This window comes from Desmodus rotundus, chromosome 11 (genome assembly GCF_022682495.2).
Source record: "Desmodus rotundus isolate HL8 chromosome 11, HLdesRot8A.1, whole genome shotgun sequence".
Lineage (NCBI taxonomy): Eukaryota > Metazoa > Chordata > Mammalia > Chiroptera > Phyllostomidae > Desmodus > Desmodus rotundus.
This window is the reverse complement of record NC_071397.1, coordinates 46,016,419-46,043,265: the sequence shown is the minus strand read 5'-3', so window position 1 is coordinate 46,043,265 and position 26,847 is coordinate 46,016,419. Positions and strand designations below refer to the sequence as shown.

General features: G+C 41.3%; 1 protein-coding gene across 6 annotated transcripts in view; it reads left to right on the top strand.

Moving 5' to 3' along the window:
- Nucleotides 1-26,847, top strand: part of BACH2 (BTB domain and CNC homolog 2) — a 364,147-nt gene that overhangs the window by 174,886 nt on the left and 162,414 nt on the right. The window contains exon 3 of one of the 6 annotated variants that reach the window (XM_045188592.2): nt 8,442-8,532. The exons of the other annotated variants lie outside the window; for them this stretch is intronic. The gene's annotated coding sequence lies outside the window, so the exon portion shown is untranslated. The remainder of the gene's footprint in view (nt 1-8,441; nt 8,533-26,847) is intronic. 6 annotated transcript variants of the gene reach the window in all.

The following is a 26,847-nucleotide window of genomic DNA, read 5'->3' as shown; positions in this document are numbered from 1 at the left end:
TTATTCTGATAAGGTAGTATTTTTTCTTGTATTTCAAATTTGTGTGACATGTCGAGTGCTCACAGCTTGACCCTTACTGAGGTACAGAAAGCGGTTGTTTCTATTCTTGTACTGTGGATAAAGAAACAGACTCAAAAGACTTCGCTCCGTGAGAGTGGTGACCAGTGTGGACTTTCTATTGTGATACCTGGTTTCAATGCCTCATCTTGTTTTTGGTACGACCCCCAGTTTTAGGGTGCTTAGGAAGGCCTTACTGAATAAACTCTGTTAGGGGCATGTCTGTCTTATTCATTGATATCCCCAATACCTGTAGTAGGTGAATGAATGAATGAATGAATGAATGGGAGAAAGACAGAGATGGGTCATGCTGCTTTAAAAAAGGTATTATAGCCAGGTCCTTCGAATCTTCCTCATGTATCTTTCTCTTACACCAGGGTCTCTAAGGGCTTTGCTGGTTTTTCTGAGTTCTTGATGTTCCCCATACCTGAGCAAGATCCATTTATCTAGTGACAGACAGAGTGTGACAAATAATATAAAGCAGGATGAACAACTCCCTGATTTTGACAGTGTTTCAATGGTAGACAAATCAAAAATGTGTTCACATACATGTCTGGGAGTTTTCAATGTGGCTTCATAATTATCTGGAAATGTTCAAGTTAGTAGTTTTCAAGGTGAATGAACACTATATTTTAAGAGGTTGTTTGCCAACAACTAAATATTTGTTTTCTTTAAAACATTTTAACCCACTAAGAATCTTCAGCAAATGTTAATTATATCTTTCTAGCAACTTTTACAATATTATATAATATTAAATTCTGAATATTTTTAATAAATAATTACTTTTCCAGCTGCTGGATAATATTGTATCTTTTTAGAAGGTTGTTTCTGCAGCTGCTTATCTATACTTTGTATTCAAATTTCAGCCTTTTAGTGTAAATTGATAACTCAGTCAACCTACATCACATATCAATGGTAGGTTGAACTATCATCATGCATTTCTCTATAATGTGTACCATATTTTAAATGATGTAATTTGGATATGAATCAGTGTTTAAGTTGATTTTTGGCATCTGTGAATTATTCTTATAGCCTTCATTAAGTTTTCATATTTTAGTTATTGATGGAAACTAACGTAATTACCCAAAGGCAGTATGGGCCAGGCTCACAGGAGACCCTGGAGGGATCGTGACTCGATCACTATCGTTAGGTGAAGCTGTATGTGCATGGCAGGTGCAGGTTCAGACAGTTCCTACAGCATGCAGGCAAGAGTTCCCAGATATCAGACACACGTGGCAGCTCACCAGTGTCACATAAAGTCTTACATGTAAATAAAGTTTCTATATTGTATATGATGTCATGTCTCACATTTGTACAAAGGGAAATAAGACATACCATATAATATTTAATGTTGCTAAAATATTCCAGACATTTGCTGTGTACTTAGGACTGCACTCAAATTTCATTTTAAGTGTATTATCTCTTTTAATCCTCTCTCTCTCTCTCTCTTTCTCTCTCTCTCTCTCTCTCTCTCTCTCTCTCTCACACACACACACACACACACACACACACACACACACAAACCCTCTATCTGGTAAGTACTGTTATTCCCATTTTATAGTACTGGATATAGAAGAGTTATGTAACTTCTTCTAGATACCTTATAGGACATAAATGGCAGAGCCTGGATCCAAACCCAGGTCTGGTTAGGCTCCTGAGCCCACACTCTAGATGACTGTGCTGTGCTGTTTGCATGCCTGCAAAGGAGAACAAACGAGCCTTTGCTCATTCCACTTTAACTTTAGATACTTAGAGTGATCCTGTTGGCTTAATGGTGTCAGCTTGCCTTAAGAGTGCATATTGGTCTTCCCATGACTAAGACTTTTCTGCTCATCAAACACATATCTCTTGAATTAATGAGAATATATTAACATGATAATCTCAGCTCGTGTGTACTGATCATTGATGTGCCTGTATTAACAACAGATACAGATACAATAAAAATATCACAGCTCTTACCAGCTATGGAGCTAGAGCTTTCAAAGGAATAAGCTCCCCCAGTGGCATTAGTGAAATACTTGGATGCAATAACATGGGCTCCTAGAAAACTCTTTTTAGTCACTGGAGAGTAATTTTTCCTAATTTGCAATCCATTTGCTTGAAAGAATTACGTACTCATAGAATATCATTATCCTTTCCTCTTGTCTGCATTATCCACAGAGAAGGAAACTGTGTAAAGCCACTTTCCCTGTTCCCTTGGTACAAATAATAGATGGCTCTCCTTCAACTTTATTGGTTAGCGTTACACTCCTGGAAGATGTCCACAGGAGATGGCTTTGTGTTAAAGCTTATTAGCTTCAATTTTAATTGTTCTAAGAAAATTTACCTTGTCCGTTAGACTTAACTGTCCATAAACATAGCCATATAATTAATCATAAAAGAAAACTTACAGAACCAAGATGGCGGCGTAGGTAGACACACTGCACCTCCTCGCACAACCAGAACTGACAGAGAATCAAATGGCAAGGGGGTCCGACACCAAGGAAATAAAAAATAAACATTCATCTAGACCGGTAGGAGGGGCGGAGACGGGCACCGGGGTGGAGAGGACTCGAGTGGCTGTGGCGGGACTGAGACTGGCGGAGTGTGGGACGAACGGGGCAGGCAGTCTGACCACTAGCAGACCCTGCGGCCCCACATTCGCGCAGATAAACCGAGAGGGCTGGACTCAGAGTGGCAGAGAGCGGGGCAGGCAGAGTGCGGGTAGCACACCATAGCCCCACATTCGAACATAGATAAACCAGATGAACTGCGGGGAGCGAAGCAGACCGCGCAACCCAGGGCTCCAGCGCGGGGAAATAAAGCCTCAAACCTTTGATTGAAAACGCCCATGGGAGTTGGGGCAGCAGCAGGAGAGACTCCCAGCCTCACAGGAGAGGTCGTTGGAGAGACCGACAGGGGCCTAGAGTGTGCACAAGCCCACCCACTCGGGAACCAGCACCAGAGGGGCCCAGTTTGATTGTGGGTATCAGAGTGAAAGATTGAAATCTGGAGGAGAGTGAGGCGGGCGCCATTGCTCCCACTCAGCCCCTCCCCCACATACAGCATCACAGGGCAGTGACCAGCATTACCCCGCCCCGGTGAACACCTAAGGCTCCGCCCCTTAAAGTAACAGACGCGCCAAGACAAACAAACAAACAAACAAATGGCCCAAATGACAGAACACTTCAAAGCTCCAGAAAAAAATACAACTAAGCGACGAAGAGATAGCTAACCTATCGGATGCACAGTTCAAAGCACTGGTTATCAATATGCTCACAGAATTGGTTGAATCTGTTCGAAAAGTAGATGAAAAAATGAAGCCTATGCTAAGAGAAACAAAGGAAAATGTACAGGGAACCAATAGTGATTCGAAGGAAACTGGGACTCAAATCAATGGTGTGGACCAGAAGGAAGAAAGGAACATCCAACCAGAAAAGAATGAAGAAACAAGAATTCGGAAAAATGAGGAGAGGCTTAGGAACCTCCAGGACATCTTGAAACATTCCAACATCCGAATTATAGGGGTACCAGAAGGAGAAGAGGAAGAACAAAAAATTGAAAACTTATTTGAACAAATAATGAAGGAGAACTTGCCTAATCTGGCAAAGGAAGTTGACTTCCAGGAAGTCCAGGAAGCTCAGAGAGTCCCAAAGAAGCTAGACCCAAGGAGGAACACGCCAAGGCACATCATAATTACATTACCCAAGATTAAACGCAAGGACCTACATCCAAGATTACTGTATCCAGCAAAGCTATCATTTAGAATGGAAGGGAAGATCAAGTGCTTCTCAGATAAGGTCAAGTTAAAGAAGTTCATCATCACCAAGCCCTTATTATATGAAATGTTAAAGGGAGTTACCTAAGAAAAAGAAGATAAAAAATAGGAACAGGAAAAATGACAGCAAACTCATAGTTATTAACAACCACACCTAAAACCAAAACAAAAGAAAACTAAGCAAACAACTTGAACAGAAACAGAACCACAGAAATGGAGATCACATGGAGGGTTGTCAATAGGGGAGTGGGAGGGGGAGAGGGGGGAAAGGTACAGAGAATAAGTAGCATAAATGGTAGGTAGAAAATAGACAGGGGGAGGGTAAGAATAGTGTAGGAAATGTAGAAGCCAAAGAACTTATAAGTATGACCCATGGACATGAACTATAGGGGGGGAATGTGGGAGGGAGGGGGTGGGCAGGATGGAGTGGAGTTGGGGGGGGGAATGGGACAACTGTAATAGCATAATCAATAAATATATTTTTTTAAAAAGAAAACTTATAGTCAGTAATAAACACTATGAGTAATAATTGTAGATGCTTGCAAACATGAGATGAAGAAGAAGAAAGTGAAGGTGACAAGACTTTAGAAGAAAAGAGCCTAAACTTAGGTAATATAAAGAACACTTGTTTATTCTGGATTGGTCTGGAAAACAAAATAATGGAGAGATACATGTTGATCCAAAATATAAATGAAGACTAGAAAGCTGAAAAGAATGTACAGGAATTAGGAAGAATAAAAACATTAAAGAAAAAAGTCAAAGTTAACCAAATATACACTCTAGAATTATTTCTTTTGACTTTGATGGGATTCACATATTCATTCATTTGTTGGATAATTCCATATTATTATTGAGTATCTGTTGTGTGTCTTCAGTGACATGCTGGGTGCTAGGGCACAGTGATGGACAGGTGAGCATAGTCCTTTCCCTTGGGAGCTTACAAGTGAGTGGAGGAGACATAAGGGAGTAACCAGCACAGGAAAACAAGGGCTGTTTTTGCAGAAGTATAGGATGCTGTAAAATTGCAAAAGAAGTAAACCTAGCCCAGGCAGGGAGGTTCAGAAAACGTCCCCAGAGGAAGTGCTCTCTAATCTTACTCCTGCAGGATGCATTAGCCAGGGCGGAGGGGAGGGGAAGAAGAAAGAAAGACTGTGAATTCTAAGGTGACAATGCCTGGTGCTTTAAAAAACCTGAACTTTGGGATGGCTGGAGCCTACATCAGGGTAGAAGCACTGGCCAGAGATGAAGCCGGAGTGGGAGCAGCATCCTGATCATGAACAAACTTAGAAGCCATATTCGAGCTTCATCCTAAAATCTGTGGGAAGCTGGGAAGTGATATGATCAGGTTTCCATGCTGAAAGACTACCTGCATTGTGGAGGATGGCCTGGAGAAGAAAAAGACTAGTGGCAAGGAGAGCAGTTTCAGGGCCGAAGAGAGACAGAGCTTGGACGCTTGTTTGATTTGCAGAAATGGAGTCAAAGCGACAAACATTCCTAAAGTGATAATGTCATCAATTACTTGTTTGAGAAGGCAGAGTATGTACTTAGTTGTAGCATGTTATTTCTCTTGTCTTACATGTATGCGTATGATAGTTTGCAATACACAGAGGCTCTCTAATAGTTTCATACCATCCATTGTTACTCATGCATGCTTGCATCCATTTAGCAAATATTGACCTGTTGTATTCCAAGTGCTCTCCCAGGTGGTGGTAATGCAGCACAGCACAGGAAACTTGATTCCTCTCCTAATGGAAATTCACAATCTCTCTCAGGAATACAGACTATAAACCAGTAATCATATTAATAAACAAGATGATTTGGGAGAGATATGAATGCTCTAAAGGTAATAAAATGGAGCTATGTGATCAGGAAGAGGGGGATTGAGTATCTGTTGTGTCTTCGGTGACATGCTGGGTGCTAGGGCACAGTGATGGACAGGTGAGCATAGTCCTTTCCCTTGGGAGCTTACAAGTGAGTGGAGGAGACATAAGGGAGCACCCAGCACAGGAAAACAGGTGGTGGCATGCATAGGAAGGTCAGGTAATGCCTGACATGGGAGCTAAGACCTGAATGCAGAGAAGGACCTTACTATGCCAAGACCTGGGCCAAGGGCCTTCCAGGCCAAGGCTAAAGAAAATGTGAAAGCACCAAAGCAGACAGGACTTGGATTGAGGAATGGCCCATAGGCTAAAGTGACTGGAGAAGAGGGAAGAACAGAAGGAGGACAGGTATGAATGAGAAGAGGGGGCCAGACCAGGACCTTTCAGGATTCTACTCTAAGAGCAGTGTGAGGTCTAAAAGAAAGGTTTCCAGAAGGAGAGTGATGATAAGGAGGGTGGGAACTAGAATTCTGTTTCAACCATGCTATATTTGAGATGCATGTTAGATGCACAGTTCAGATGCTGAGTGGGTAATTGGATATGGAAATCAGGGAAGAGGTCAAACAAGATATAATAAATTTGGGAGCCCTCAGCATAGAGGTCGCAAAAACCACAGACCTGGGAGTAAGTGTAGTTAGAGAAGACAAAAAGTCCAAGGTTTGGAGCCCTGAAACATGCTGACATTGAGAGGGGAAGCCAGCCAAGGAGACTGGGAGGGAGTCACAGATGAGGTGAGAAGGCAGGGTGAAAAGCCGGGACAGTGCGATGCCACCACCCATGGGAAGAAGTCGTTTCATAGAGGAGGTTAGCAGCTGAGTGAAATGATGATGATGATGAGTGATGTAAGATGAAAAGAGAAAACTGAGCATGGAATTGGGAAGAGGGAATCATTGCAGACCTTGATAAAAGTGACTTCTCTGAATTAACACAAAATGAACTTACCCTGGGTTAAGGAGAGAAAGAGTAATGAGGAAATAAAGGCAACAGGCCTAGACAACTCTTCTGAAGATCAGAGAAAGGGGTGGTACCTAGAGAAATTATGGGATCAAGAAGGGGTTTGGAGATGAATGTTTTAAAAATGCTTGTACGCCAGTGGTCCAGAAGAGAGAAAGAAATTGCTGTCACACAGAGAGTGAGGATAAATGCAGGAACAAATTCCTTAAGTGAGGGAGAAGGGATGGGGCCATAGCTCTCAAGAATAGTGATTGATTCCTGATAGGAGGAGGCAGAGCAAACAGGAAGCCCAGGAATGGGGCAGATCATTCCTGTGCCCCCAATAAAAAGGTTGACAGTGGAAAACAGCCAAAACAGAAGAAATTTCTTTGGGGGGCTCTGAGACAAGAAAGATCTAGGTACTACATTTGTTTGGTGGGGTTTGTGTTTGGAGTTTTTCCTTCACGTGTCTGGAGAGATGGCAGCCATTCTCCACTACCCTGGCCTCTGGTTCTCTTCCCCCAGGTTGCAGAAAGGAGACAGCCCACCTGACAGCCAGGTCGGGTCTTGAATTGGCCTCCTCTCCCTGATCTCCCAAGAGCCAGGGGGTGGGGAGGTAGAGGGAATTTCACGAAGAGTGCTCAGTAATTTCTTTGGTTGTGCACTTTCAGTAATGATGGACATGTAGCCCAGTTGTCCAATCATTTCTGGACACTTCTTGACACTTCTTGACCTCTCCTTATTATGTTGATTAGAAAAGGAAACAGCTCTGGGGTTGAAATTTTTCTCCTTTTAAGACTATAGGGATCAGCAGCTGGAGCAGGTAAGCTTAGGGCTATTTTTCATCCTAAGCAAATGCTGTCCATCTTCCCAGGAGGATATTTTAAAGATTGTTGATGATAATGATTGCCAGTCATTCCCTTAAGTATCTCAGGTTAGTGATACATGACTTAACTCTGTGTCATCTCAAGACATCCCCCAGGTGAGGGGGTGGTTTCACAAAAAGAGGAAGTGAACTGTGTCTGGTTTCATTATGAAGCTGGAACTTGTATCAGTCCTCATACCCCACGGGCAGGACACTGCACAGAGCAGAATTCCTGAAATCTGTTTCATCATTAAACATCCTCTTGTCTCAGACAGTTCTCAGTAGAAGAAATAAGTAAATATGGTAAATATTTATTCCGAGTTTCCTCTCGGAATTGGCTGAGCAGGATTCAATACAGAATACACTGAGTCAATTCTTAAAGGGTCTTGTTTACTGAGTTAGTTTTCACCCTGTCTGCCCACCGCTTTGTAAGCCTGGTACAATTTCATGATTTAAAAATCTCTTGAGCACAGTTCTCTTTCATGTGTTACTTTGCCACTGAGTGGATAAACAAAGAAAGAGGAAAAGACAAAGAACTTGACTGGAGAGAGTTGACGCTGAATAATAGGAATAAGTGTCAAGACACAGTTGTATCAAAAAAAAAAAAATCAGCTTCACCAATAGAGAATGTGGGAAATAAAAGGCAATAGCAATATATGAAAAGTCCATGTAGGGTTTATTTCCTAAAAGTTCAATCCTAGGAAATGATTGTTTTGGGTATCTCCCTGATTGATGTCAGGTAGATACCCAAAACATTAGTGAAATTGCAATTTGCATTCCAGGACTAAGAAGGTGATGGATTATTCTGCCTATTCCTCACTGTTAACATTAGGCTGTGTTTGGGATCACATTTTGATGGCTGTATTGGTAAATGTATTGCTGGCTATTGTGTGGTATTAGATTTAAATGGTTGTTTTTAAGTTTAGAGCTTTTTTTTTTCTTTTCCAAGAACAATGGCCCAAGAGAATGATGGTGTGAGAGCTTGAAACCATGTCCCAAATGACATGCGAAGGAACTGGAACCTAGAGGAAAGACTTAGGGTAAGAGAAGAGGAAGCCGTGATTGCTCCCTAACACGTGTGTGGGTGTAACCCATGCCCTGGGTACGCTGGAGGGCAGACCAGTGTGTGTAGGCTACATGGAGGTAGATTTGCCTCAGAGAGAACTCTCTAATGATATTTGCAATGATACTGTGCATACAATTCCCAAAAATGGCTTTGGCTACTCGAGACATAGTACCTTTCTTCTCATTGGAGGTGTCCAATCAGAATCAACCACTTTGTGGTCAAGCCTTTGATGATGGGTTGTACTAGGCAACCCTGAAAATACTTTTCACCCTGCTGTGGTATTTATTGGTGTTTATCTCATGAAGAGTATAGGTTTACTTTTCATTAACTATCTTCTTGAATAATGAGCAATTGAGGCCAAATAAAAGAGGTAGCCACTTCTCCAGAGCTGCTGCCGGTACCCAAGGATAACTTTATTGAATAAATAGCTCTGAAATATTCTAGTGTTTCTGAGACTTTGGCTTCAGAACATGACAAGGTCTTCTAGTCATTTCTTATCTCCAGGAAGAAAAGGGAAATGGATTCACTAAAAGACTGAGGCCAGTGAGTCTCAGCCCTGTTTTCTTCTTTCTCTTCTCAGGGTCACTTGCTTTAGTAGGGAGCTTTGGAGAGAACAGGAAACCCATAGTTGATGCAAGAATTTCATTAACTCTCCCCAAAATGTTGATGCAGTTGTAAGTTATAATATGAGATAAATCTTAATTACTTTGAAGTTTAGAGCCCCAAATTTTCAGTCTAAAAATGAGGACTTTTAAAGCAAATTTTGATGACTAAAACTGGGAAACTTGCTCCATCCTTCACTTTTCTTCTTTTCAGTAGGTAACAGTAGCCTTGCTACCCCCATCAACAGATAAAAGGACTGAAAAACAGGAAGCAACATCAAATAGTTTTAAAGTACTTTGGGAAACTCCTGAAAGTGGGTGTAACATGTGTGGGCCTTTAAAAATGAATCATATTTATGTATTTGAAGTACAGCTACTTAATTATTTATCCAGTGTAGCCTGACGTTCATTGGTGTCTTTCTTTTCTGGCTACATGGGGTCCTTGGTGTGTCTGATTGCTGTTGGTTTGGTTCCCACCAGTGTCCTCCAGCTGTTAACCTAGCTGCTAATGAATGTGACACAAAGTGTGTATGGGAAAAAGAAACCACAGGAGATGAAAGAATTAGATGCTTTTTTAAAAATTAGAATTTGATTAGTTAACTCAGAGCAAGGCCCTGATATATTTGGCTACAGTGCACGTAGATGGGGAAAAATTTGACTATCGTGTTTCAGCACAGTCTCCCCAAAACAACAGTGGTGGAAATCTTTGTTGTGTATTCCAAAAGCCCCTTTGCAGCCACCTCCACTTCCTCACCCATAGGGTCAGTAGCTGCAGCACGCGGGTGCATAATCCACCGGTGCCCACCTAGTCTGTGGGCTGCACAGCCCTGAGCTAGATGACCCCCAGGAAGGCCTGGCTTTCAGATCTGTGCATCTCAGAGCAAAGGTACAAATGGAGCTCATGTGCATATGTACAAAGAGTAAAATTTTATAAACCAAGCTAACAAATTGGTTGCATGAAATATGTTCCATCCTTCTACTTTGACATGATGACCTTTCAGAGGGCCAGCTTTTTCACAGGCTCCTTGCAGTTCTGAGCTGGAACAGAGGTGTTGTAGGGAGAGCTGTTGTCCACCCTGACCCTTCTTTCCTGCCCCCTCTCCTCCTCTTCCCTTACTCCATCTCATACTACAGGGGCCTTGAGGTGTACATGTGAGCACTGCTGCCCATACAGCCAAATTCCTACATATATACACGAAGAGCAATCAAAATATCCTATCAGGCCCCCTTCCAGTAGAACTTCATTTAACTCTCCAGTAGCTTTTTTATACTACAAGAAATATGATTCAGATTTCCCTTAAGTTGACAGAAAAGCATGAAATCTGTTTCTAACAGATGTTCCCCACGATCCCCCAAATGTAAACATGTTTGCAAGATGATAGTGAGACAACCTGTTTACACAAGGAAGTACTTAAAAAAGCAAACAACAAAGCATCACCCAGAGCAGTCATCGTGATCAAAGTGCCGTCAATTATTAGGGTGTAAAGGGAACTGATGACTCAACTTAGCACCACCGCGGTCTCCAGATTTCAGTTTCGTAGCAGAGTTTCTTTTCAGGAATATTCTTCATTTACACACAAATCCGATTTTCTTTCTAAAATGTTTCTCGATTTTTGTCAAACCGAAATACTAGGATCCCTTCAAAAGATGACTCTGATAGCCAGACTGTGCTCAGACGAGCATCATGCCGACCTGCTTTGCCATGGGGAACCGGGGGTTTATGCCGGGATCTGGTGCTTGAGAAGGAGGGACAAGGTTTTCCACACAGCACCTCCTGGCTCTCTGTCCCTACACCTCCCCAGTTAGTCACACGCAGCACAGAAACTCTCAGACTGCACAGTGGTAGAAAATAGCTTTCTGAATCAATCAAAGTGTGATATTTTGATACTTTCACATGCCCGGGTATTCTGGGCAAACGCGTGCTTAAATCAGTGACTCATGGATGAAGATGCAAAGTAGGTCTCTGAATGCTGGCTGGCTGGAAATCAGTTTTTAAACCTGAAGCAAAATATGATCTAGTGAAATATATATATAATTTGTGTTGAGTGTAGCAGTTTTTGTGAAAAGAACCATCACTCTCCGTCAAAGTAATGTATACTGGGAGTGTGTCCTGAGGTGAAAAGATGGAATGAGTATCTACATGAAAACCTATGAGAAGTCTCTGCTGACAGGAAGGTTCAAAAGCCCCTCAGGATGTGGTTTCCCATAGACACAAAACTTTACATTTTATTACTTTGATAATTGTGAGGTCAGACCCTGTGACATCCTTACCAATGATTCCCACTTAAATAGATCTAAAGGAATAGGCTGAGAACCTGACCTTATAAAGAATTGTTTTTATAACACTTGTGTGTAAAAAAAAGTTTATGTTATACCACCTAGCCTGGGGTCTCAGGAACTTACATCTCCAGGTCACTGTAGAGGTGTCAGTGAGAGTAGGAATGCCACTAAGACTGTGACCCAGAAGCAGGACCATCACCCAGTACCAAGGGAAGAGGAGGTAGTAGTGTGGGCTCCTGGTATTTGCAGTGCAATTTAATTGCTCAGTTTATGTTCTAGGATCTACCCGTGCTTTAGAATACTTAAAAATACTTAAAACTCCAGTCCACAAAACACACACACACACACACACACACACACAAACCTGTTAGAACTAACAAGTTCAGTGAGGGTGCAGGATAAAAAAGGTCAATATAACAAAACCAATTTTATGTCATACACTAGCAATGAAACACTCTGCAAATTAAGAAAGCAACTATTACATTAGCATCAAAAAGAATGAAATACTTGGGAATAAATTTAAAAGGTGCAAGACTTGTCCACTGAAAGCTACAGAGCATAATGGAAAGAAATTAAGAAGACCTAAGTCAATGGCAGGACATCCGGTAGATTGGAAGATAGTATTGTTAAGATATTGTTATTGGTAATACCACCAAACTGATCAACATACATACTCAACACAACCCCCAAATCCCAGCTAGCTTTTTGGCAGAAATCAACAGGCTAATTTTAAAATTCATATGGAAATTTAAGGATCCCCAAATAGCTAAATCAAACTTGAAACAGAAGAACAAAGTTGGAGAACTTTCTGATTTCAAAACGTACTACAGAGTTTTGAAGTCGAGATACAGTTGTTGTAGGATAGGCAATGAATTGAATTGAGAGTCCAGAAATAAACTTTGTAGTCAGTTTTTCCACAAGGGTGCCAGAATGATTTGATAGAAAAAGAATGGTCTTTTCAACAACAAATCGATGTCTGTCTCTCTCTCTCTCTCTCTCTCTCTCCTGCCCTCCCTCCCTCCCTCTCCCTTTCCTTCTCCCCCTTCTCTCTATATAAAATCAACAACAACAACAATAATAATAATAGGCAAAGGATCAAAATAGGTATTTCTCTAAAAAAAGATATATAAGTGGCTAATAAGTACATGAAAAGATGCTGAACATCACTAGCCATTAAGGAAATCCAAACCCAAACTACAGTGAAATACCACTTTTACCCCCACTAAGATGGCGAAAAACAAAAAGATAGTAGTTGTTGAGAATGTAGAGTAATCTGAACTTTAATGCATTACTGGTGGGATTGTAACATGGTGCAGCCTTTTGGGAAAACAGTTTGGGAGTTCCCCAAAATGTTAAATATAGAGTTACCATATTACCTGGTATATTGGCCAGGGTTCTCCGGAGGAACAGAACCAATAGGATGTGTGTATTGTGTACAGAGAGAGATTTATTTTTTTTCTAATAGCTTTTTTTTATTTTAATTTTTTATTGTTACTCAATTACAGTTGTGTGGCTTTTCTCCCCATCCCTCCACCCCACCCCAGCCAAACCCCCGTCCCTCCCCACTTCCACCCTCCCCCTTGATTTTGTCCATGTGTCCTTTATAGTAGTTCCTGTAATCCCCTCTCCTCACTGTCCCCTCCCCACTCCCCCCTGTCCGTTGTTAGATTGTTCTTAACTTCAATGTCAGAGAGAGATTTATTTTAAGGAATTGGCAGACCCACAGTATGCAGGGTAGGTCTGCAAGATTAAAGACCCAGGGAAGAGCTGATGTTGCAGTTCAAGTCCAGAGGCAGTCGGCTGTCAGAATTCCCTCTTCCTTAGAAGAGGTTAGTCTTTTCCCTTAAGGTCTTCAACTGATTGAATAAAGGCCACCCACATAATGGAGGGTAATCTGTTTTACTCAGAAATGCTGACATAAATACTAATCTCATGGGAAACATACCTTCACAACACATTTGATTGAATATCCGGACATCATGGCTTAACCAAGTTGATGCATAAAATAGTCATCACACCCAGCAAGTCCACTCCCAGGTGAACAGTATATCCAAGAGAATTGAAAACATATGTCCACATATGCCAACTGTACTAAGGGCTCACAGCAACATCATTCTAATGGCCAAAAAGTAGTAACAACCCAAATGTTCACTCTGGAGTTCAACAGATGAATGGATAAACAGAATGTGATATATGCATACAATGGATTATTATTCAGCCATAAAAAGGAAGGAATTGATACATAGTACAACATGGATGAACCCTAAAAACATTATGTGAAGTAAATGAAGCTAAATAGAAAAGGCTGCATAGTATATGATTCCATTTATATGAAATGTGCAGTATAAGCAAATCCATAGAGACAGAAAGTAGCTAGTGATTGGGGGTAAGGAGGAATGAAGAGTTACTGCTAATGGGTATAGGGTTTCTTGTTTGGGGTGATGAAGACGTTCTGAAATTAGGTGGTGGTGGTGATGGTTGTACAACTCTGTGAATATACTAAAAACCGTTGAATTTTACAGTATGTCAATTATATCATAATAAACCTATTTTTAAAGGTACATACCTAAGACATGAAACATAAGTGGTCCTGGCTACCTAACAGAGAATAGTGAGGGCTTGCTTCTGAAATGCAGAATGTGTGCCAAATGCCCTAAGTGAAGAGTTAGAGGGGAAAAGTGGGAATCACCATTTACAAGCCTTTTCTGTGTCACAGGAACTGTGTATATGTCAACTCACTCAATCATCCTTTAAAAAATCTCTAAAGGCTGGTATTATCATATCTATATTTTCATATTAGAGAATTGAGCTTTCATTTAAATCAGTTGGCCAGAGTCAGTCAGCTAGTAAGCTGGTATGGGACCGGGTCTGTCTGACTTCAGGCTGTTCTCTTCCCACTGCTCCTGAGGCAGAAATCCTGTGTCCGGTTGGACAGAGACCACAGGGCCTGCCGCTTAGAGCAATGGGCATATTATTCCCAAGAGGCAAAGGTATGAAAGGTTAAAGGATGCTTTTGGAGAAAAAGCAAAGGACTTAAATACAAACTTGGAGATTGTTACTTTTATGGTAAGGGAAAAAGTCAATGTTCATTTTTTAAACTATGAGAGTGCCATAAAAGGCCAACAAGGAAAGAGATGGGATGGGGCAGCATGGTCCGTGATGGCAAATTAAATAGCAGAACCCAAGAACATCAGGGTAGTGCCAGCAGGTCATAGACTGGAGAGAAAACTGAGTACCACCAGAGCGGCCTGATGACTTGGTGCAAGGTGCAGCCGTGTTGACAGTAGTTTGAGCAGAAGCCAGGTGGGGATGTTCCTGAAGCCAAAACAAGAAAATTATTTCACGTCCATAGACTAAAGTGGCACCAGGAAATGTCACCCTGGGATGCTCCAGGGACCAGGAGTTGGCACAGGGGCCTATGGACAAGTAAACTCTTGTTGGAGTTCATTCACAGCAGGGGATTTTAACCTGGGGTCATGGATTCTTAGGGATTCGTGGATTCAGAGGCTTTTAATGGTCCCTGAACCCTTTTTTTATGTTAAAATGGTTTGTGTCTGTGCATCTTTTTCTGGGGAGAGAGTCATCAGGTTGTTAAAGGGCCTATGATAGGAGAAAGGTTTTTAAAAATGAGTTTAGATGTTTTCTCTTCAGATGCCAGGCTAATTTTCTGGTTGTGTGATAGATTGTGTTAAATGGTCTGGCACTCCTAATTTTTGGAATAAAAATGAATTCTTAGCAAATGATCTCACTGCCTGTAGTGCTGTCTGATTCTGTCCTGGAATTTGATAGAACTTGTTAGGGGATTAGGTAAGACAGGATGTTGGTACATTTGAGGTCATTAAACTGAGAAGGGAAGGGGGAAAAAAATCTTGCTAAATATATTGTGGAGTTGAACTAAATGCTGAATAGCTAAGGGATGTTCTTTGTGCTCTGTGCCAACATTTTAAAACCCTGCTTAGAAACAGACTGGAGTGGCGGGGACAGCTCCATCTAGATGCAGTACATTGGTAAATGCCTATCTTTCCAAGAAATACTGTTTAACTTATCTTTTTATGAAGCAGGCATGGCAAGTTGTGTTGCCCTGCTTTGTGTAACATTTTTGTAAGCTGATACAGTGATGTAGATCCTAGAGAAAGAACAAAAGCTACCTTTTTACCTGGTGACCAGCATTCTGAGAGTTCTGGTTTCAAGAGTAGGGGAATAATGGAGAACATGTCACAGAGAATATAACATGTATGAAAGGTTGTGTTAGATAAAATGTAGCCCCTACAAAAGTTTTATTTCCTGCCTGTCTTTTCCTTCACTGTTTTTTTTTTGTTTGTTTGTTGGGGGGGGGGTTGTTTTTGTTGGGGAAGGATCCTTCAATCTTATTTTGGATTTACTGTTCAGAAACCACTTTAAAATGTGCTAGATTGGGTAGTAGCGATGGCCATACAACAAAGTGAATGTTTCATCCCACTGGACTCTGCGCTGGAAGATGGTTAAAATGATAAGTTTTAGGTTTTGCATATTTGACCACAATTAAAAATGTATTGGATAATACAGAGGGAAAAAACATTTTCCTTTTGAGATGGGAATTCCAATTACCTATGTATGTTAAATGTCAAGCCCTTTCCTATGTGTGATATGAATGTGTACGTAACAGGCAAAAACATGTGGGATGGAAATTCTCATTTAACTACTGTGTGGTCCCAACTCTGCACTCACTGGCTATGGGGCCTAAGACTGTGTATCCCAAGCAGATGTTAAGCCCTCAACAAATGCTTTCTCCTTTCTGCCTTCCTTTCCTCACATCTTATTAGTGAAATGAGGAGGCTGGACTCATTGATCTCCAAGTTCCTTTCAGTTCTGCTGACTTATGGGTTACAAAAAAAAATTTTTTTAAGGTCTGCAGAACAGTATAAAATTCATATGAACAAACACAGCCTCTGTGTGTACACAGCAGTTTCTGCTGCTTTGGACTTGCACTCTGCTCTGCTCCCCATTCTTTCTCTTCCTCAGCCTGCCAAGAATCAGCCATGAGTTTGGAAATGGGAATGAGGAAGAGAAAGGATTGAGGTGATCTGGGACAGAGGGCTGGGATGAGGAGGAGCCTGGAGGGGGACGCTGGGCTGGGTGAGGGATGGCTGCAAGACTGGAGTTGGCCCTGATGGTGCCACATGGTTGTGGGTACACTGGCACTCAGAGCTGCAACCCCAGATTCTCTGAAGGGGTTGTGACCACAGCAAGATTAAGCATGATTGATTTTTATACAAGGCAGATGGTGGCGGGAAAATGGAGACTGTAAATCCAGAGAGAGAAGCAGAGTTTGTCATGTGAGGAAGAAACAGCAGGAAGCAGAGCCTGTGTGAGAGAAGCAGTCTTGTGGGGAGATGGCAGCTGGAGGGGAGGGTGAGGGCAGGTGTGTGGCTAGAGTCTCCAGTGAGTACAAAAAAGGATCAAAGGAAAAGACATATAGAAAATAAACTTTGGGGGAGGGGATTGCATTTCATCTAACAAAACCTTTCATACACATCAGGTCCCTACGTAAGTCTCCTAGAGAATCACCTGACCTGAGGTGGTCTTGGGGACCTTTGATTCCAGGAGAGAATTGCAGACATGGAGACCAGTTACCCTGATGGTAGCAGTGAGTCAGGTGATGAGAAATGATGGTGATGGCAATAGATACAGGGAGGGGTGGACAGATTTGAGATATAAGTTGAAGGTAGAATCAAAGTGCTTCCTGATGGACCAGATGTTAGAAGTGAAGGAAGGAGAAAAATCAAACACAACTTCTATGGTTTGGGCTAGACAGCAGGGTCCATGTAATGCCTTTTCCTGAAATGGTGCTTTACACTTCTCAGATGCCACATGCCACAGGTCTTCAAGCTCCTCGGCCAGGCTTGCAGCTCTCACCCTTGCGGCAGTGATAGGCTCGGTGCCAATCCCGCTGGCCTTACATGGGGACAGTCCAGCAGCAACTTGCCTTGTATGGGACCCACCTGTGCAACCTCGAAGTCAAGGGGCACCTGCCCTTGGCAGACAAGGCTGGCAGGCGTGTGCACCTCCCCACAAAGGAGCAGGAATTTGCGAGTGTTCTGACTAATAGATGAAGCACACAGGGAGGCAGAGCTGTCAGATATGGAGAGCCCTGAAGAGCCCAGGCCAAGCTCATCTGAGTTCTCAAGAAACTGCGCTTCACTAGTTTTCAGGCAGCCTCTATAACGCATGCCCATCTGCACACCTGCAAATAAACTTGATCACTGTCTGCATGATATCATGTACGGTCTTTAACATAATGGTGGAAAATACAGTATTTTGAATAAGATGGCACATTAGAACCTGCTTTGGGCATTTTCTGCTTGGGCATTGCAGGAATGGTGATGCTCTTCAAAGACTGGGACCAGAGTGAGGTACTTGATACCGTGTTTTCACTGCTATATTCCATGGCTAAGGCAGGTATCTATGCTTCTAATTTGCCTTCAGGAAATGATCTGGGTCATATTTAATAAGATACCTGGTAGTACCTTTTTTTTAAGAAACTAACCTCAAAAAATTTTAATTTTAATATACTTCATGAAATACAATCATTTTGGTCCTAACAAGCTAATCAACTCTTTTTAAACAAATAATTAAATTGCTGTAGAACCCAAAGCTTTATCGCTTTACTTGACATTTTACTGGCAACATATATAAAAGAGGTTATGTTTTCTTTCAGGATAGAGATGTAGACACCCAAATTGTAGTGGATGGCAGTGTGGCACAGGAAAAGGGTGGCCTTTTGGTCGGGTGGGCATGGACTCAGCTGCATGTCATCCCTTTGCATGAATGTGACCTTAGGCAAGGCATTGGCCCCTCTGAGCCATGATTCTCTCATCTACCCTGTGGGCTAATAATACCTGTAAAATTCCTAGCATGGTTCCTAGCACATAGAAGTTTCAGTAAATGGAAATAATAATATTAAGGAATACAGGCCAGTGTTACATTTTTATAATAGAACTCTATAGAAACTCAAAAATTAATTTCAGGTTGTCTACTTTTAACACTTGTTTCTTTTTAGCTTTTTCTTCTCTGAATTATCTATGACAAGTAGTTCTGATTGCATCATCCTGTTATGATACAGGTGAAAAATCTGAACAAGCTCTTCACTGTATTTGGGGAATTTAAACATCTTGAATATCAAAGAAGTGACTTTACTAGCTGTGGTTCTCCAACTAATAGAATAACTTTGTCCCAGCACCTGAAATGTGTAAGTGGAAACTTTCAGAGGTGTTTTATCTTCATTTTCTCCATCCTGTCTGAAGTGGCCGAATCTCCCCCCAGTTCTTTCTGTTATAGAAAAAAAGCAAAAGCACATTTCCTTGCACCACCTTCCCATGCCAGTAGAACAAAACACAAAAGCCACAGACTATGATTCAAATGTCTCTGCCATACACAGTGACTATTTAAATTCTGTTTGAAATGTAGATTTTAAAAAATTTTGTCTCTGTAGTTTCCAAGAAAATAACGTCAATTGACCCCCTTTGTTTTAAAGCCCTCTGGTCATAAAGTGGTGTGTGAGTGCTTCAGTCCAAGGTTCTGAATATGAGTAAGGGCTCTGGGGCCACACACAGCATATTGATTACTAAAGCTGTCACCAAATTTTCAGTAATATTTTTATACAGCATGGGACCAGCAGAACATTTGAGATTTGACCTTTTCTAGCAGTTGATAGTCTCTAAATGCAATTTGTATTTTTAGAACTAAGTTTCGAACACTGATTTTGTTTTCTGACCACTGTAATTTATCTTTCTACTCAATCCAAAGGAAAAAAAGTGATGAAGTATGTGCATATGTGTGTGCGTGGGTGTTGGGGTAGGGGGGAGATGTGCAAGAGTCATTTATTAGCCTTAAAAATCAATAGTGTAACTTTGGGCAGGGAGGCCAGAATGGCATTTTGAAACTTGGAAATTAGATTGGCTCAATGGTGTCATCCAAGTACAACCCTGTTGTGATGCTGAGCAAGGTCAGCTTGTTTTCCTTGGTGAAGCTTTCACCTCAAGTGATAATATAAAATACAATGGAGAGAATTAGCTTAAAAACACTGTATCCACCATGGCTGGTGTGACTCAGTGGATTGAGTGTGGGCCTGTAAACTAAAGGGTCACCAGTTCAATTCCCAGTCAGGGCACATGCCTGTGTTGTGGGCCACATTCCCAGTGGGGGTTGTGTGAGAGACAACCACACACTGATGTTTCTCTTCCTCTCGTTCTCCCTCCTTTCCACTCTCTAAAAGTAAATAAATAAAATCTTAAAAAAACAAACAAACACTGTATCCTAGAGCATGATGCCTCTGGACTTTTATATTTAGGCAAACTTGGATTCAGATTCAGACAAGCACATGAACCAATTCCGAATATTTTGTCTTCTTTTATCTGTATTGCTTTAAATACCAGCAAGGTAGGAAGAGGGGATTAGAACAGGAAAGAGAAATTCACAGGAAGTAATATTGGAAATCAGAAAAGCATTAAACCAAAAACCACTCTTACATTTCTTAGAAATCATGTTGTTGATATTAGATTTGTGATATAGATAAAAATACCTCCATGTGTCGTTTCCTGGGGAAAAGCAAATAGGGCTTTGCTCATCAATTCCATTAAAGCCACTAAAAAATCTTAGCTAAGAGTTGAGTTGTGGGGATAAAGAATGCAATCCGCCCGATTTATACCAGAAGTACCTTCCAGAGAACCTGATCATTTCACTGCTAATTGGTATAAACTCTCCTTTGCCCACTGCTGCAGCTGGAGACCCACTTAGACGTTTTTGTGACTGTTGCTGCAATTAAATACCGTTTACATTTTTCTTAGCTTAAGAATGCAGGTCCCACCGACTTTTTCTTTTCAGTAAATTTAAATTTTTGAAAGAGGAAATTACAAATAATTTCTCATATTTGGGATATGCTATTTTACTCGTAAGTGAATGAATAGTGACCATCCAGCTATCTCTTTTTTAAATTTTCCCCTGGCTTTTCTAACAGTAAATATGAAGAAATGAAAAAGTGGAACTTTCATGCTTAGTGTAGCATTACCATATCTCTTCCTCACCCACCTTTTCCTAAGAGCGGGTTGGTAAAATACTTCAAGCTTTTGTGAGGTCTTTGGAAATCAGTCTAGTTGAGAAACACTATGAAGGCAAGTTGTCTATGGCTGTCTTCTTCATCATTGTTTTGAGGTACATAAATGGTGCCCAGTACCCAGCAGAGGGTCGGTAAATACTTGTTGAATGGATGGCTATTGTCCTACAGGCATCCAGGGTCCAAAATACGTCCAAGAAGATGAGAATGTGACGCAGCCTACATAGAGCTACACTGCCCCATAAGGGAGCCATTAACAAGTGCCTATTTGAATTTAAATTGATTAAAATTTAAAATTCAGTGCCTCAGTCTCACTAGGCACCTTTTTTATTTTTTGGCTTGTTTTATTATTTTTTAAATATATTTTATTGATTATGCTATTACAGTTGTCCCATTTTCCCCCCTTCACTCCTCTCTGCCCTGCACACCCCCTCCCACCCGCATTCCCCCCCTATAGTTCATGTCCATGGGTCATACTTATAAGTTCTTTGCCTTCTACATTTCCTATACTATTCTTACCCTCCCCCTGTCTATTTTCTACCTACCATTGATGCTACTTATTCTCTGTACCTTTCCCCACTCTCTCCCCCTTCCACTCCCCTGCTGATAACCCTCCATGTGATCTCCATTTCTGTGGTTCTGTTCCTGTTCTAGTTGTTTGCTTAATTTGCTTTTGTTTTAGGTGTGGTTTTTATAACTGTGAGTTTGCTGTCATTTTACTGTTCCTATTTTTTATCTTCTTTTTCTTAGATAAATCCCTTTAACATTTCATGTAATAAGGATTTGGTGATGATGAACTCCTTAAACTTGACCTTATCTGAGAAGCACTTTTTCTTCCCTTCCATTCTAAATGATAGCTTTGCTGGATAGAGTAATCTTGGATGTAGGTCCTTGCCTTTCATGACTTGGAGTAGTTCTTTCCAGCCCCTTCTTGCCTGTAGGGTCTCTTTTGAGAAATCAGCTGACAGTCCTATGGGAAGTCCTTTGGAGGTAACTGTGTCCTTTTCTCTGGCTGCTTCTAAGATTCTCTCCTTATCTTGGCTAATGTAATTATGATGTGCCTTGGTGTGTGCGTCCTTGGGTCCAACTTCTTTGGGATTCTCTGAGCTTCCTGGACTTCCTGAAAGTCAACTTCCTTTGCCAGATTAGGCAAGTTCTCCTTCATTATTTTTTCAAATAAAATTTCAATGTCTTGCTCTTCCTCTTCTCCTTGGTACCTCTATAATTCAGATGTTGAGATATTTAAAGATGTCCTGGAGGTTCCTAAGCCCTCCTCATTTTTTTTGAATTCTTGTTTCTTCATTCTTTCTGGTTGGGTGTTTCTTTCTTCCTTCTGGTCCATACCGTTGATTTGAGTCCCAGTTTCCTTCGCATCACTATTGGTTCCCTGTACATTTTCCTTTGTTTCTCTAAGCATAGCCTTCATTTTTTCATCTAATTTGTGGCCAAATTCAACCAATTCTGTGAGCATCCTGATTACCAGTGTTTTGAACTGTGCATCTGATAGGTTGGCCATCTCTTCGTTGCTTAGTTGTATTTTTTCTGGAGCTTTGATCTGTTCTTTCATTTGGGCCATTTTTTTTTTTTTGTCTTGGTGGGTCTGTTACTTAAAGGGGCGGAGCCTTAGGTGTTCACCAGGGCAGGGCAAGCTATGGCACCGTGCTGTGATGCTGTACGTGGGGAGGGGCCTGAGAGGGAACAATGGCGCTTGCTCCACTCTCTGCCGGCTTTCGGTCAGTCCCTCCGCTACCCATAATCACATTGGGCCCCTCTGTTGCTGATTCCCGAGTGGGTGGGTTTGTGCACGCTCTAGGCCTCTGTGGGTCTCTCCAATGAACTCTCCTGTGAGGCTGGGAGTTTCTTCTGCTGCCGCCTCAACCCCCACAGGTGTTTTCAATCAGAGGTTTGAGGCTTTATTTCCCCACGCTGGAGCCCTGGGGTTGCACCAGCTGCAGCCTTGCCCGCCCTGTTCCACAATCCGTCACCTCGCTGGGACCATCAGCTGCCGCCTTGCCGCGAGTCTTCTCTGCCCCGGCTGCCCATCTCCGCCCCTCCTACCAGTCTGGAATGGTTCTTCTTTAACTCATTGGTTGTCGGACTTCTGTACAGTTCAATTTTCTCTCAGTTCTGGTTGTTTTTTGTTTTTAAATTGTTGTTGTCCTTCTTTTGGTTGTGCGAGGAGGCACAGTGTGTCCACCTACACCTTCATCTTGGCCGGAAGTCACTAGGCACCTTTTAAGTGCTCAGCAGCGACAAGTGGCGGATGGCTGCCATCTAGACAGCTTGATAATGAACATTCTCCTCTTCGTGGGAGGTTGTATCATCACTGGGACAATAGTAAGGCCTAAGTTAGTGGCCCCAGTCTTCTTAAAGTAAAATTCCCATGTGAGCACAGTGTGCGCTCACACTACAAAAAGTAGCCCTTTTACATCTCTCACAACATTGTAGGAGCTCAGTCAAGAAGTGTGGGTGGCCCACAGAAGTGGCTCTCTCTTTGAAACTGATAGCCAAGTCACAGTGAGGCTGTTAGTCACACTGACTTTCCAGTACTATATTAGGTCTGTCCAGAGGTATCCAGCAATGTAATATGAAAAACAGAGACATTTATTAAAGAAGATACAAGATACAAGAAACATTGCACATAGGACAATGATGCCTCAGTCCCCTTCAAAGTAGGCCCCTTGGGACCTCACACAGTTCTCCCAATCGCCATCAGCTGCCCCCATTGTATTTTCCTGAACCTCATCAAAGATCTGAAATCTCTTCCCTTCAAAGGTGATTTTAGTTTTGGAAAAAGGCAGAAGTTGCAGGGCACCAAATCTGGGCTGCAGGGGGGCTGAGTCACCTGGGTGATTTGATGTTTCACCAAAAACTCTGCATGAGATGTGATGCGTGAGCAGGAGCATTGTCACAATGAAGCTGCCAATCACCAGTTACCCATAGCTGTGGCCTTCTGAATCATCCGGATAGTTTGTGTGGAGGAATGTTCAAGCTTAACAAAAACTTTGATGTAGATTCATTGCTCTACTCACTCAGTCACTTTGAATGTGATGGCCACACAGTTCACATGCTCACTCAACAGCATCGTCTGCCCCCACTGACTAGTACTGTGAAGTTGTCATTGTTCACACTTGCATGTTCCAGTCCGCTCTCCTTGGCTGCCAGATTTCACTGATGTCATGCAAACCATTCTTGTTATATTAACAGTGGCTGCACTTTTTCTGGACAGACCTCGTATAATTATTTCACTACACCAGTTGTTAGAATAGTGAAATATCTGTATTAATTAATGAAGAGCTTCTGTTTCAAACTTGTCAAGTGTCTGCTTCCTATGCCTCAGGAGCCCTGGCCATTTGTGTAGGTTGCCCCCAGCTCCCCCTTAATCAAACAAATGAGTTAGTTGACACCTATTTCATTCCTCAGGGTTGAAGGCTGCTTAAGGACTGTGCTCCAGTGCTGCAGGCTTCATATTGGTGGGTGCTGCTCTTGGCCTCTTGGTGGTTTGGCCTCCGGGAGGGACTGCTTCCTAAGAGTCCTTCTTCAGACTGCCCCATCACTACCAAGTCCCAGATCACAGAACCATTGGCCTCAAGAAGACCTAAAAGTCATTTCATCCATCCTCCTCAATTTACTGCAGAAATCAAGTCATAGAGTCTCACTCAGATTTTAGTTTGGGGTTTTGGGGTTTTTTTTTTTTTGGCTATTGTCAGTTTCCTTAACTGAAAGGAGGATTAATGGTTTTATGCATTACATAGTTCTTAGGAAAAAGAATAATGATACACAACATTTTACATATGTCTTAAGTTTATGAAAATTCTCTTATCTGCCTTCTCATTTAATCTGCACGGGGACCTATGAACTGTGTTAGAGGCAGTGAATGACCTGCCCAAAAGAACAAAGCTACTAGGAGTCACAGAGGTCTAAGTCTCCTAGGGCTTGGGAAACTATAAACTCTTGTAAATGTAACATGACATGAACACATGGCCTTACTAGTTTTCAGATTGTGGTATTTTGCAGTTGAAGATTTAGTGACATTGAAAATGGTAACTTTGTTCAAGAAATGCTTTTTTTTTTCCTTTGATAATGTGCCAATTGCACAGACTTTGGTTCAGCATTAAAACAGAAGTGAGCTGCTTCAAAGTATATTTTTAAAATGAGAGAATCCAAATTTGTAATTAGCTTTAGAAATGCTAGTTATGTAGTTTGAGTGTCTAAAGAAGTTCTGGCAATCATTTCTGTTATTACTGGTGGTTTGCTTTTGTGTATCCCCCCACCCCCACAAGTAATGGGGCCCTTTGGAAAAACAAAGTATGTTCTTTGAGGGGTCATTTCCTCTGTTACCACTTTATTTTTTATACCCTATAGCTTTTGTGTACTTAGACAATAAACCATACATGCGATCATCTGATCGTGGCAAGGAAAATTCTTCTAGAAACCCTTCTACCCACTTGACACCTAATTATAGGGGAACGCTATTTAAATGATAAAGAGAAGCCACAGAGAAGGAAATGGTTCATGTTTGATAACCTTTTGTCTTTTGTTAACTTCGATAGAAATATACCTAAGTTTTAGATAAGATTGTTGGGAAGATCATTTTAACTCACTTCCAAAATAAAATTGAAATTTTTTCACATCTCCCTTTTTCTCTTTCTATTTCAGCCATTTTATACTATATGGTATATTCTACCATGCAGACATTGAGTTTATAGATAAGGGAAAGAGTGAAATCATTTCATTCTATATAATAAATACCTAGTCAATATTCTTTTATTAGGTTATAAAAATTGTGGCATTCTCTATACCAATTATCCTGTAAGGTTAAATACATGTAAAGGGAAAAGAGAAAAATTTTTAGAACTAGCTATAAATAGAAAGGAACTTGAGGTTGTTAGCCCTGATTTAGCATACCAATTTATAATACATTTGGGAAGATCATGTTTGTAAGTTTATTTGGTTGTTAAAGTATGTATTATATATATGTCTTCGTGTCTTCTGTGTGTGGATCCTGTTATATAATGGACTCTCAACTCCCTGCTGTACTCTATGAGATACAACCTCCCTCTTGTCAATATAGAACCTTCGAAGTATTTACTATTATCTAGAATTATTTTTTAATTTTATTTATGCCATTTTTCCCTGCTCTGTGTAGATGCTATAGAGGTCACTGACAAAAAGTTAAGATTTATAGCCAGAATTGAAGTCATCAAGTCATTGAAATATCTTGGGATCACTCAAAGCACTAGGCTTGAATAGATCTTTGAAATTCCAAACCTCTGATTCCTCCCAACAACGTATTAGGGTGGAAGAGGACTGATGAGCGTGCACATACTTTCAGAATCTGCAGGCGCCAGTTTTTATACCAGTGCACTCAGCATTAAATGAGATAATGCATGTGAGTCACCGTCACCAGAGCCATTACTGTGAACCTGTCTGATTTGATTTTGGCCTCCGCAGCTCTTTCCACTCTCTGATGGCCAAGCAGCAAAATGTCAAGAAATAGGAAAACACCAAAAGGAAGGGAAACACCAGGCCTCAGTAGTAGCCAAGAAACAGAATTTATCAGGCCAGAAATAATTAGTAGCCAATTGTTTCTCTTTGGAGGATTGGGTGTGAATTATTTCTGTACCGCCTCATGCCCTCTCCCAAGTGAAGACCCCAGAGACAGGTGGCAACTCTTCCGCTGCCCGGATCTGATTCAGTCTGGTCTGATGAGGTTCAAGTGGACAATAAACTTACATTAATCTCATCACTCTCTTATTTTGTGAAAAACAGTTCACTGTCTTCTATAGAAGAAAAAACAAAAATAAAATCTAACTACTGTTGTCACTGATTAGAACGTTAAGATGTGTAAAGTGTGGGTGTATTTTTTCTTGCCTGTGATAAAGTGGGCAATTAAACAATTAACCAGCACTCACACTACAGCAGGAGTTTAAATTGGTATAGCTTCTCATAATTCCAAAAATGAGAGAAATAGTGAAATAAATAAAACCCTTTTCTATGGGGTATAATATTATATAGACATTGAAAAGCATGTTTTTATTTTTTTTGATATATTTATTGATTATGCTATTACAGTTGTCCCATTTCCGCCCCTTCACTCAACTCCATCCTGCCCACTCCCTCCCTCCCACATTCCCCCCCTATAGTTCATGTCCATGGGTCATACTTATAAGTTCTTTGGCTTCTACATTTCCTACACTATTCTTACCCTCCCCCTGTCTATTTTCCACCTATCATTTATGCTATTTATTCTCTGTACCTTTCCCCCCTCTCTCCCCCTCCCACTCCCCTGCTGATAACCCTCCATGTGATCTCC